Consider the following 13,449-nt stretch of genomic DNA (forward strand, 5'->3'; position numbering starts at 1 on the left):
GAATATTTCAGTGAAAGAGGAGCTTGTGCCATGGGGTAAACGAGCTGATCCTGAAATAATTTGTTTCTTTAAATAACTGAGGGAATAGACGCCTGGAGCTAAACATATATTAACATAAACAGCTCCACGACACATGGTGTGTCAGATGAGCCCACAACAATGTTTCAGGTATAGCTAAGTAGACCCTCCATGTATGTGTGTGAGTGTTTATTCATGCAGGTACGTAGAAAGTTGAAATGTTTGTCGTCATCTGAGTGCTTGTAGATAAAAAAAAAAAAGAAGGTCAAAACGTGGTTTATGTAAGAGTCATATATCCAGAGAATAAGCACAACAGCAGCAGAATACCACTTAGCCACGGGTGCTTTGCTCACATGCCCTTCACATCACAGAAACACACAAAATCAAACAGTGTAGGATGTAAGAGATGTTTTCTCTTCATGCAACATGATCTTCTCATCTTCCACAGACTTGAATACAAACCCTGACATTGAATCATAAATGCGTATCATGACCTGTGTTGCTTACAGGCTGGTGATTCATTTACTTAAGGGGATTAGAGTTTCCATCATTTGTTCCGTCGTGCCGTTTGCTCAGCGGATTTATGATTGCACATTTGCAAACCTCTGCACATGGATCAGATGAACTAGAAGTGTGACCTTTAGCACATTCCTGCTGGGAAAAATAAAAGCACTGTTTTGCAGAAACTTTTTATTTTTTGCAGGAAAAAAACACCGTCTTTAGGGAAAAAAAAAAAGAAGCATGTGATGACCATGCATTTGTGATGCCATCTTTCAAAGCTGCTGCAGAAAAAACAAGCAAGGCCTGACTCACATGTTTACCCTGTATAGTGCTTTGGCAAAGATGATGTAGTACAGAAATGTTCGAGAAGTGGTACCTTCCCTGTGCTGTCCACACACAGCGGGCCTCACTGACATAAGCGCATGCTAAAATTATCAGCCTGTCTGATCTGAGCCAAGCTGGGCAGGAATGTGTCACAGGAACCGCCTGAATCAACATATTACCACACGGCTCACACTCCAGCACGCTATCACACAGAGACACACACACACAGGTGTGCACAACTCTATAGCAGCACACAGCATTAGCACAGAAGCATGTCAATAGGATAACGGAGGATATTAAATCAGGAAATTTCCCAAACACAGATACTTCCTAAACTGCATGGTGACCGGGTTTATTTTATATCTTTGTTTACTGAAGTTTGTTTAAAGCTGATTACAAGTGTTTTTAATCTGATCCCAGAGGAGCATCCGGACACAAAGTGCTCTAACACATCATCCTTAATCCACACTTAATGACTCAATACCATGTTTTCTCTGACATTAAATGCCCTGTGACTAATGCTTTGCTTTCGTATTTAACGCACCAATAAAATTATTACAAACAAATATGCTGACTGCTAATTTTGGCTTTAAAATACATTTAACAAACACCCATAAATGTATTTTCCCAGCACAAAACCACACTAAACTTTATTCTTGCCTACTGTGAGGGGGCTCACAGGAGGCAAGAGATACAGGGAGATTGTACAACCGGAGTGGCTGGTGTGTTTAATCTGAAGAATTCAGATTCATGGTTCATTTTTTCATGCTAACAGAAACATTTTGGCTACTGCTTTACATACATGCAGCACTTAAACAAGGGCAGAATGCATCCTTGAAGAAGCACTGAAGCAACGCATGACTGCTTCAAGGATTACTATCAATACAGTGCCCACAGTAACATCGATGGAGCATTGTTCAAACAGGTCACTGAGTGCAACTAATCCTTTCTGTTGTACTTGAGCGAGAGCGTCACCTCGTACACACGGGGAAGTATCAGTGCTACAGTATATGGTGTCCATTGGTATTCAGAACATCCTCTGCTCTGGACCTTTGGATTGTAGTTTGTGATGGAGCATCAGTACACAAATCTGTGCATTACTATAAAGGTCAGAAATGCAAAGCTAGATGGAAAAGAGACAGTTTGCTGTGAAACACTCTTGGCAAAGTAAAATATGACATATACCAAAGAATGATTTCAGCCTATCAGTAAGCACATGAAATCAAGTGTATTTAAAGAGAACTGCATTCAAGTCCTTTATAATCCTCTTCTTTTTTTTCATTTGTTCACAAAGCATTTTGCCCCTCATGAGATAAATACATTTTTATCTACATTTAGAAATTGACCTTACTGTGTAACAAAGGCTTTTTGTTGTTGCAGATACTGTATGGAATGCTCAAGAAATGGCACAATATGGCTTGTGCTATTACTGAACCCCCCTGAGGGATCTGTCTAAATATATCCAACATGACATGACTGCATTTCTCAGCTGTGTCTCTGAGCTTTCACCACATGGCTCCCCCCCCCCAACATACAATGTAGTGGAATATGCTTTGGAGACCTGAATGCCCACAGTCAAAGAGCAGACATGCCGACACATATTTATCCCTCACACAAACACAATGTATTGTATACATGCCTGCATACCAAAAACATGCACACTGTTTTTATAATCAAACAAGACTTCACAGGTGACGTTTCTGGCACAGCTGTGCAGCATCTATTATTATCGGGCAGCAGGCACAGTTAAGATCTTCAATTTACACATCATATTTTGTGCATTTGATGAGGAAGTGGTTCCCATCAAATGCTTAAACTCTACATGAACTCAAGTGCATAAACTATGTTAACTAGTGCTTCCAATGGATCCAACATTTCATCGTAATTATTCACAGCAGAGTGCTGTGACTATTACACAAATCCCAATTTTAAAATACTTTTTGAAAAGTGGCCAGGCAAAAGTACGTAAGGCCATCCAGCTCATCACACACACCACAGCTCCTACGGAAGCACCTATTACGCAGCATTATGGGTTCAAACACACGACCACTCAGACAAATATTTGTGCTTTAGAGAATGCAGCGCAGTGAGGAGACAGATGTTTCATAACCCAGAACTGCAGAGGAACATGATGCTCATTATCAAACAATATATATTTATATTGCTTCATCACTTCAGTCCGTAATCATGCACCTCCGTCTTCTGCAAGGTATGATAACAGGTCTCCCATTCTCTGCAGGTCTGCATTACAGTTCTTTAATGTTGTTAAAAAAGGATGTTTAAAGTAAATGAGACTCTGTGTTAGTTTGCATATGAAGCAGAAAAGACGTGATTCTTTTGTGTTAAAAACAATCAATGTGTTAAGGTCTCTGATTAATCAAAGGTGTTAACGTGTTAACATTAACAACTCTTGTGACATCACATTTTACAAGAACTATAGCAAAGAACAAATAAGTCTGTAATAGCTCCCACATGAGCATTTACCCATAGCTTCAGACATTTAATCACAATGATTCACGCTTTTAGTCTGTGTTCAGCATCTGTAGACAATAGAGGTGCACCGATTGGGAAACTCAGGGCCAAAACAGATGTTTACCGATGCCGATGTTTGCAATAACAATTTAGCCGATTGCTGAGAAAACTGTTTGTTTCATGACTTCTTTTGGAGTAAGACCCCAACAATGCCTATAGTTTCTCTGTTTGGCAATGGAAACAAGTCAGAATTTGTTTAACAGGAGACTTCATCTGCCCAATAAAATACATATTGCATGAATCAGTAGTTAGGTGAACTAGATGCCAGCATTCAATTGATTTGTCACAACAAATAAACATCAGTATAAACTGAAATCGGTTCATGCAACATTATATGCTGATGGGTAGATGTCTGACAACAGGGCCAATATAGGACGATACTGGATCAAGAACAAATAGACATGTAGTGCAAAAAGACAAAACCAAGAATTCTCTGTCTCCTCTAAGCCCTTTGGATCAAGTAGGCTAACTCTTCATTAGTTTTTTTAACGGTCTGATCTGTGAAACAGATTCTGTGTTATACAGTGCCGTGGCACAAGTGTTTGCACAAACTTTTAAAGTTAAAGAGTATGTTATGAAATGAGAAACAGTTCAACAATTATAAGTCAACTACTTTAGAAACTCTATGAAACAGCCTAAAACAAAAACCTATTTATGTTCACCAATTACATTGTTCATTACCCCAAACAAAGTCTATAAATATAATAACCATAAAACAGATGGACTCCTTACTAAATAAGATAAATATGGAGTTTAATCCCTTTTTAAACTTACCGTACATCAAAGGGTATTGAATACTGTTTTATGTTGTTATAATGTAATTTCAAACATATGTATCTTTTTATCCTGTCTTTAATTTTCATGTTGCAAAAGGAGCTGATTTGATGGAAGAATAAAATCAGACTTTCCCTAACTGTTACTGTTAAGTGTGAAACCTTTTTATCAGCCTCGCCAGGATGGCGTTTGAAGAAGGTGGTTAGAGATGAATATCTGCTTGGGGTAAACAAAACTGAAATAAAAAAAGGCACTAGTGCTGTATTAGCTGTCATAGTGAAGGGTATTAGCTTTTTAGCAGCTCAGGCTCTTACAAAGGTCCCAGTTCAAGCTGTTACATCACTCAGAGGACTTTCTCTACTTCAGACTCCACAAAGCTGAAAGTGTCTGAGCTGTTCTTGTTAGAGATTGTCAGTGATTAGAAGTTTGTCAAAAGACCTTTTCTCTAGTATTTGACTTGATCGTGTCAAAGTAACGTTCCAAAGAAAAAAACCTTAACATAAAATCACAGTTGTACAAACACTTGCCTAACCATGCAGAGCAGAGGAGGATTATGTTGCTGTTACCCATGGCAACAACAGTCACCTTAAAGCGAGTCAGGTCTGAGAGGAGGACGAAGAGTCAAACACACGCATGCACGCACGCGCACACACACACATACACATATACACACATACACACATACACACATACACACACACATACACACATACACACACACATACACACATACACAACCACACAGGTTACAACTGTAACAACTTAAAGGATTATAGCTGTTGGTGCAGCTTCATTTTGTTAAATTTCAAAGTGCAAATCAACAACTGAAGGTCCGAATGTTTTTCTTTGTGTCTGTAAGAAGTGTCAAAACAACAAAACCCATTTGTCTGCAAGAAAAAAAAATTGTGTCCCTCTTTCTGGACCTGATTCAGCAAACTGGAGCAAAAAAAAAAAAAGCTGATGATCAAAGCACAAGGACATTTCTCTGGAAAATCAAACATCAACACCTTTACAGAAAAAAGTCAGAAAGGTGTGTGTGCCAGTAAGTACAAAGGGAGCTGAAAGCTTTAAATGTACTGACAGTTTTAAATGAATCATAAAAGCATGTGATGAGGTTTAGCCTACATCTCTCCTCGCCTGACACTTAGCCCTCCATGTAGCTCCGGTGACATTCCTCTCATGCCAGCTGGACATTCCAGCCTCCACTTCCCCCACAGCACCCAGAGGTGCCCCCACAGATTCACTGTTTCAGCATTATTGTTTTTTTCAAACGAATGTTCTCATTCAACATCCCTGACACAACACGCCACTGGATCCATCTGTTTTAGACTCTCATGAGTGTCCTGCCCTCGGGACCATGTTAAGTTTTGCTTGCGACATTATTAACTGTTTATATAGATTACAGCATGAGGTTTGGTTTAAACTGCGCAACCACTCTGCCTGAGTTCGGCAAAACTTTACTCAGTAATGGCAGTCTTGCTTCAACTTGATGCCAATGCATTATTGATGCAGGAGTTCTGGGAGGCTTTTTCTGGGACTGACTAGTTGTAGAAATTGCGCAGTCCATATAAAGCATGTAGTCTGACATTGAACAAAAATCATCAAAAACTCTGAACTTATGAAGGTTTTTCACATATCAGTAACATGACAGTTATTATAATAAAATGTAGTGGGTCATTTAAACAAATGTGCTACTTTTTTTGCACTTAAATGAGCTCGCTGTTTTAACACCCTTAATGAGAAAAGGGTTTGTTTAAAGCTTTTTAAAAACATGCAGCATCAAGTCACCACTAAAACATTTTGAGTGTCAGACAGTCTCCAATCACAGGAAAATCATGCCATCCAGCACAGATAACTGTAGCCTGTCTCAGCAATCATGTATAACCGCAGTCAGGTCTGCCTCACACACACAAGAAGCAAATATTTACAGGTTATATGCTGCACAGTCCAAACCAATCATGGGCTAGCAAATGGCCTGCAGCAGTGTTTTGCATAGACAACATAGGCTGTATGTGGGAGGGAGGGGACGCAGAAGAGAGGGATGGAGTGGGAGAGAGAGGGAAATGTGACAGAAGGACTCTCTGCGTAGGGGAGACTGGGACGAGATGGAGAAAGTGAAGGATGAATTACCGAGGCAGGGAAAGTGCAAAGGAATGAAAGGTAGAGATTTACTTACAGCAGGTTCCCGACAGATGAGCAGAGAGATACAAGGAAGTTTCAGCATGCCCTCCTCCTCCTCAGGGAGCAATACACGTCCACCAAACCCGACATCGCCAGAGCAAAGAGCACCTCACACAGAGAGGGAGGCAGGAGTAGGGTGTGTGTGTGTGTGTGTGTGTGCGATCAGGAACTGCCATGTATGTGTGTGCTAGCAGGAGGGAAAGCACTGAGGGAGAAATAGAAAGGAGAGAGAGAGAGGGAGAGGGAGAGAGGGGGGCTCACAGGACGCAAGAGATACAGGGAGATTGTACAACCGGAGTGGCTGGTGTGAAAATGGGAGGGGGCTGGATCGTCCAATAGTGTACAAGATGAGCGGAGTAAAGAGGAGATGGCAACAAAGAGACAGAGGTTTTCCTTTTTTTTATGATTCTTGTCCTTACCTTTGCTGTCTCTGCTTTTTGATATCACGTGTAAGGAGAAAACTAAAATGCAAAACTAGGCTATCAAATAGTTAAGTATTTGAAGCTTCAGTTGAAAGAACTAGTCAGTCAGTGTGGTAGGGAATGATTACAGGTTTGGCACTCTTTTTCCTCTTCACATACAAAGTGAAACAGCAGGGAAGATGATAGAGATAAATGACCTGCTGGGAACTCGGATAATTGATGGCTGTGGATAGTGGCAACTTGGTGCTCCCGCTGCACGTGGAGGTTAAAATGGATAAGTAATGGCTGAAAGAGTGACGTCAAAAAAAACAAAAAACAAGTGACTGAGGGTGCGAGGTTAAAATAAAGTGATTAAAATTAGACATAAAAAGTAAGATATTATGAGAGGGAAGGTATGGCGCTTGTGATATTTATGTGTGTTAATATGCGTCTGTATGGATAGGGGACGCAAGAGCACCATCCTCGCACATGTGTGTGTGTGTGTCTGTGTAGCTACTGTGTGCATGCACATGGGGGTGGGGACCAAACCATCTTCTCAGGATTTTGCTGCGGGAGCACCATGTTGCCATGGAGACTGCATCCAGTGCAGCAGATCACGCAGATGGCTGCGCTCTCATACTCTCTCTCTCTCTCTCTCTCTCTCTCTCTCTCTCCTCTTTCTCTCTCTCTCTCTCTCTCTCTCTCTCTCTCTCTCTCCCCCTTCTTTCTCTCTCTCTCTCTCCAGTCCAGTTAGCTCTTTATCCCTAACGGGCAAATCATGAAAGCTGGTCTATGTTCAGGTAAAAAAAAAAAAAAAAAAAAAATTCAAGTAGAGACAAGCTTTTGACTCAGCATGCTTTATTTTGACCAAAAAGATTGGGGACCATTTATCACCTGTGTTTTCTAGAGACTGAATGGGAAGATTTATTCAACAAAAAGGTAATCATCAGGTGTATTTTAATGAACTGTTACTCATCAAACCTCTACTTTATAAAGGGACATTAAATATATATTTTTTTTAAAATGGAAGATCATCAAATGCTTCATCTTTGAGATTACAGCCTGTGGTTTACATTTGAATGCAGACTGTGTGGACAACATTTTAATGTGATAGCTGAAGCAGACAAGGTGATGCAGATACACGGTGGATTAATCAATATCTTCACCGGTGGTCTTGTTTACCTTTGTGCACATTTTCTATTCTATTCTGTTCATGCCAGAATACAGTTTTATAAAAATCTATATTCAGGGACCTAAAATAACTCATGGCTTCATATTTGGTAAAGCCTACTTTTCCTAGTCCATCTCTGGATGATATTAAACAAAGTTACATGTTGCAATGAATAAAAGTGATTAAAAATATATACATTTTATTGTGTAAGTTTGTTGTATTTCTTTGCGTCCCATTGATTCATTTATCTTTATGAGCATACTTTTAAAACCGGTAAATACTGCTCTGTTACTTGACGATCTTTTCTGTCACAAAATCTGTGCCCATAAAATCCTTTTTGTTCTACTCCCAAGAGCACTCTTTCAGCTCACTGGTAGATCATGTCTTAGATGGATTTCTAAATGGGGCTAAACCCTTGTGAATGTGGTCAGATGGGTATTAGCAGTGAGAGAGTAGCCTAAGAATTAGGAAGTAATGGAGCTTTGGCTGTAAAGCAGCAGTGAGGTGTGTGTGTGTGTGTGTGTGTGTGTGTGTGTGTGTGTATGTAGGGGGGGGGGGCTGTTTAAGCTGGATGTTTTACATTTCTTATTCTGTTTCCAAACAGCAACAAGAGCAGTTGTGACTTATTTAAAGCTGAGGGCCAGTTTTAAAAAAGCTGAGTTTTTCTGCTAATCACAGTAATTCACTGGGTAGTTCGCCGTACTGTATGATTACAGTTCAATGAAATAATTCTACGTCAATATGCTGAAAAAAAAACGTAGGAATCTGCTTTGCATTTTACTGTAAAATCATAGTTTAAAACAGTAATGTCTATCTTATCTTACCCTATGTTTATAGGGTATCTTACTGTTTAATCTTTTGTTAACTGAGTATTTCTACATTAATACATCAAGGTGCTCTATTATGTCTTTTGAAAAATAATAGGTTACGTATAATTCCTTGCAGTCTGACACGATCTTCTATATGGCTTTCATCAACATTACGGTTAATTAAAACCTTTCCTCAACATTGTAATTTTATTTTGCAGACACACATTTAATGTAAAATTTCAGCTAGAAGCCCATCCCAATTTAAGGCCCAGTCCCTTTTACCAACCTGGTGATGCTGCAAATTGAGACGAATAATGTCAGGTCTCAATAAAATATATATATATGCATTTGGTGTTTAAATAGTTTGCAGAGCAAAAATAAGGGGTAAAAGAAGTGCAGCAGGTTGGAATAGATTGGGCTGTCAAGATCAAATTAGTGATTTTTTTTTTCTCATCCCAGTCTACACAGATATTCTTTCTGGTGTAAATTTACAATTTACAAGGACTGCCTGGTATTGAAGCCTGTCCTAAATATTGGCAGGGTAATATCTTAGACTGCAGTTTTTAAAAGGCCGGTGTTACGTGCCATTGTGTGTGTGTTTTGTGTTTGTTTCTCTCTCTCTCTCTCTCTCTCTCTCCTGTTGCTCTGCAGGTTGGTGCTCTCCCTACAGCTGCTGATTGAGCTCACCTGATGCCACTTAGAAATCACTCATCAATAAAAGAGGAGAGAGGAGGAAGCACTGGCCAGTGGGAAGAAGGAAGTTGACATGGTTAATAGTTTCTTTTGTTAAATAGGATTTTGTGTTGGTGTTTTGTTTTGTCAGTGTTTGGCTTCTATTTAGTTATTCTCTTATTTTCAGATAAATTGTGTTTCCACTTTAAATTGTTAAAAAATAATTTGTTAGTTTTTCTAACTTCCCTTCTTTTTTTCTTCATTCTCGATTTTCAATTATAATTGTTACTCCCCTCATCCCTTAGGCATTTCGGGGAACGTAACAGCCGGGCTATTACTTGACGTTTTACAACACTTACAGAATTATATCACAGGAATCTTCTTTGTGTTTTACCATAAAATCCCAGTTCAGTATAGAAAAAACATCTACAGAAAGATATATCACCATATTTTTGTAAGTAAAGTGGTAGTTTCCTGAGAAAGTAGGGGAATTTACTGTTAAAGTATACACACACATTTTACAGCTTTCAATATGTCTTCTGTTCTAAGTTAAGTAAATCTCATATGGTATAAGGACTAGAGCTTGTATAGATCTTTTCCAGTCTTCTGACTGCTCAAAGCGCTTTTTATACCATATGTCACACCTACCCATTCACACACTGATGGTAGAGGCTGCTATGTAAAGTGACCATCAGTAACTAATTCCATTCATACACGAGCATACGCTGCTGACGAAGCAGCGAGAGCACCTTGGGGTTGAGTGTCTTGCCCAAGGACACATCGGACATGTTGCTGCAGGAGCTGGGGATTGAACACCAGACCTTCCAGGGTTAAGAGACACAACTGAGCCACAGCCGCCCCTCATAGAGATCCCACTTCTAAACTGTGCCCATGACCTCGCCCTTTATTGTGTGCCTGGAGGGCACTACCAGGCTCAGTCCAGTAGCTCACTGCGTAATGAGTTGCTGTCTTTGTTTATCTGAGGCTGTATGCACACAGAATGTGGGCGCAAACTCAATAAAACCCCAGCAACCATTTAAACAACACAGTGTTCTTAGTATTTTGAGCCCTCTTGTACTTCAACAAAAACACTCTGACAACAGGAAAACACACACATGCACGAGCACACACACACACAAGTATGAGCCTCCATAGTAAGGCTCAAGCTCCTGTGACCTTTAACAATTGACTTTAGAACAGATGACCCCTGTAAACTCAGTAAGACGACTTTCTGCAGCACTCAAAGTCTAAGTCAAAGCTCAGACTGAACCCCGACCTTCACCTTTGTCAAACTAAACATTTTAATACATTTAAATGTATGGGAAAGACATAAATACTGACAGCATCTCCATCAGTTCACCTTGCTGGCAACAGTGTGACATTTAGCCAGCTAATCAATGTCCCCCACACTGCTCCAACTCCCTGATGTTTAAGCCCAGCTCATCAGTGCAGACAGAGAACAGCATGCATCCTAATCAGAGCGGCTACAGTTGGAGCAGGGAGGACTCTCATGACAGCACTGAGCAATGCTATTTAAAGGTGACAAATATAATCACTGGTTTATGTTACCTTGATGGCAACAAAGTCTTCTATTGTGAGAGAAACAAAGATTATGTTAAGAGTTCAGGGGGGAGTTTTACTTTGGTATTAGTCATACAAAATACAATGTCAATTATGCACAAACAGATTTTTTGTATCATCTGTGTGCACTTACCCATCCATTTTGTTATGAACAGACTGGTCACTGATGGAGTTCAGCATGTAGATGTCCTAGATTCTCCAGATGCTCCTGTTCTTGCCTTTGCAGGAAACAGCTGGGATAAACAGAGATAACAGATTTAAAGGGGTATCAAGTATTCTGGCGATTGTTTCTTGTTACAATAAAGCAACAGCATCTTCACAAAGTTTTGAAAAATAAATATGATTATGGAAAACTCTGTGCCAGTCATTCTTCTACCAATTTAAGTCATGATGCTTAAGTCAGATGTATTCATGTATACTCTTTCTTAAATCTCTAAGAGGTCCACCAGTCATTTTATGGAGGGCCTTTGTAGTTCTGTGATCAACATGTTAAGAAAACTGAACTCCAGAAGGGGACAAGTCAGAAACGAACTAAACTTTGTTGAATTGCACCATCTAGTGACTGACTGGGTACAAAAAAAAAAAAAAAAAAAAAAAAAAAAAAAAAGGCTGCAGGCTTATTTTGACACTGCAGGGGCCTGTCGAGTTGAATTTATCAGGAGAAAATGACGTAGTTATGGAGTTAGGAGATGTCATCTTTTGACAGAAATTAGCACTCAAGAAGCAACGGGGGGGGGGATAAACGAAACAGACACTGGACGGTTCCCAGGAAAAATTGTATCGGCTACTTACAATGTCTTTGAATAAGGTCTGGTAGATACGTCACCAGAGGTAAACTTTATGTAGGCTACTTATATGTTTTAATCGAGAATTTTTTTTAAATTATTCAATTAGACACTTTGCCGTACAGAAACATATAGTCCATATCACACAAGATTCATGTTAGAAAGGTAGGCGTTCTTGCAGGACCTCGTGGCGCAACGGTAGCGCGTCTGACTCCAGATCAGAAGGTTGCGTGTTCAAATCACGTCGGGGTCAAACATTTAATGCCACAGAAGAGATTTTCTGGTCTTTGAGCGACTATAAAATCTAAAGGGTGAACTAAGATGGGCAGTTTTCATCAATATGTCACTGTCATGAATTTATAAATGCGAAGACAAAATATAATAGAGAGGAACTCTTCTTTCAATACATACGGGTATACTTGGATTTCAAAAAAATATTCCGACTATGCAATCTTTCACCCATTTCATCTGCTACAAATGCAAGTTTATATATAAAGTAGGCCTACTGGGAAAATAATATAAACATATAAAACAATAAAAACATTTTGATTCCTTAAGAGCCTTGAAACATAAGAGACATAATATAAGTCCTGAACAGGTGTAAGAGATTAATGGATGAGTGTCAGCTAGTAACCTCAAATTTGATTTCAACTCCAACTTTTCCGTTTGCCTTTCAAACCAAAACTCCTTGTTTTGTGTTTGAGAACATTTTAATGCTGAATATGCTGCCATGGTGTATCAAGTTTAGAGCACAATTAAACTGTCACTGTTCCCTCCTTGTGATGTCTGGTCATGATAATAACAAGCAGGGAACATTCCAGCAGTAAATTCTTTCAAAAATGATCTCCACTGCCAGACATGTTGACTCTAAGCTAAGAAATTAGATAACAAAATAATAATATGCATAGCTAATCTGTTATTATGCATTCAGGAAACATGTTGAATATGTATGTACCTTTTTGGTCCAGCAGCCAGCTCCCAAGTGAGAAAGTAATCCTGGATTGTCACAGTGCAGGTGTTTCCTTTCATCTGTAAATACACTTTACTCTTGTCCTGTATATTTTCTCTCTGTGCTCTCTGTCTTTAAGATTTTTTCTCCCCCTCTCCTCTCTGCTTAAATGCTTCCTCACAAAAACAATTTGCAGTTCTCCCTCCCTCTCTCGCTCACTCATGCCAAGTTTCCCTAACTGCACCTCCTTTCTCGCTTTCCTAAAGCCGGTCTCTCATCTTTCACTGATGAACACACACACACACACACACACACACACACCCCTGGTGGTAGACAACAGGTCATGTTGAGTCCTCAGGAGCTAACTCACATGAGATGCTCCTTAGCAGCACTCTACTTTCTATCACAATGGTCTGCTTGTGCTCTGCAGCTCTCATTTTACATCAAACAGGTCAGTGAGTGTTCAGATGCAGCGCTCTGCTCCAAGTATCACATTGTTATCTCTGTGTGTGAATAAGGACATACTTTAAAGGTTTTTTTTTTGTTTGACTTACAAGAAAGAGAGGTTAAACGCTTCAAACAAAGAGAAAAGCCTAAAATTTCACTGTCACAAAGTAGTCCAAATCCTACGAAAGAAACCACACTTTTCCAAGTGCCCCCTTGTGCCCCTTACTTTTAAATGCCAGGCTAAAATGTCCCCATTGAGAGCAGGCCAGTGGGAGGGAGGGATGTGGGAGGACAACAGAACAGT

General features: G+C 39.7%; 1 protein-coding gene and 1 non-coding gene across 4 annotated transcripts in view; one reads left to right on the forward strand and one right to left on the reverse strand.

The window, feature by feature from the left end:
* trim3b (tripartite motif containing 3b) overlaps positions 1-12,844 on the reverse strand; it is a 37,143-nt gene extending 24,299 nt beyond the window's left edge. The window contains exons 1-2 of one of the 3 annotated variants that reach the window (XM_020650117.2): positions 12,705-12,844; positions 11,098-11,197 (exon numbers count right to left, since the gene is read on the reverse strand). The gene's annotated coding sequence lies outside the window, so the exon portion shown is untranslated. Of the gene's footprint in view, positions 1-6,325; positions 6,547-11,097; positions 11,198-12,704 lie in introns of those variants that run through there. The other 2 variants (XM_020650115.3, XM_020650118.3) reach the window with 2 other exon arrangements.
* Positions 11,931-12,002, forward strand: trnaw-cca (transfer RNA tryptophan (anticodon CCA)). Its single transcript has one exon. It is a non-coding gene; the product is annotated as a tRNA-Trp (tRNA).
* Positions 12,845-13,449: the final 605 nt, after the last annotated feature.

The sequence above is a fragment of the Labrus bergylta genome, chromosome 14 (genome assembly GCF_963930695.1).
Source record: "Labrus bergylta chromosome 14, fLabBer1.1, whole genome shotgun sequence".
Classification (NCBI taxonomy): Eukaryota; Metazoa; Chordata; class Actinopteri; order Labriformes; family Labridae; genus Labrus; species Labrus bergylta.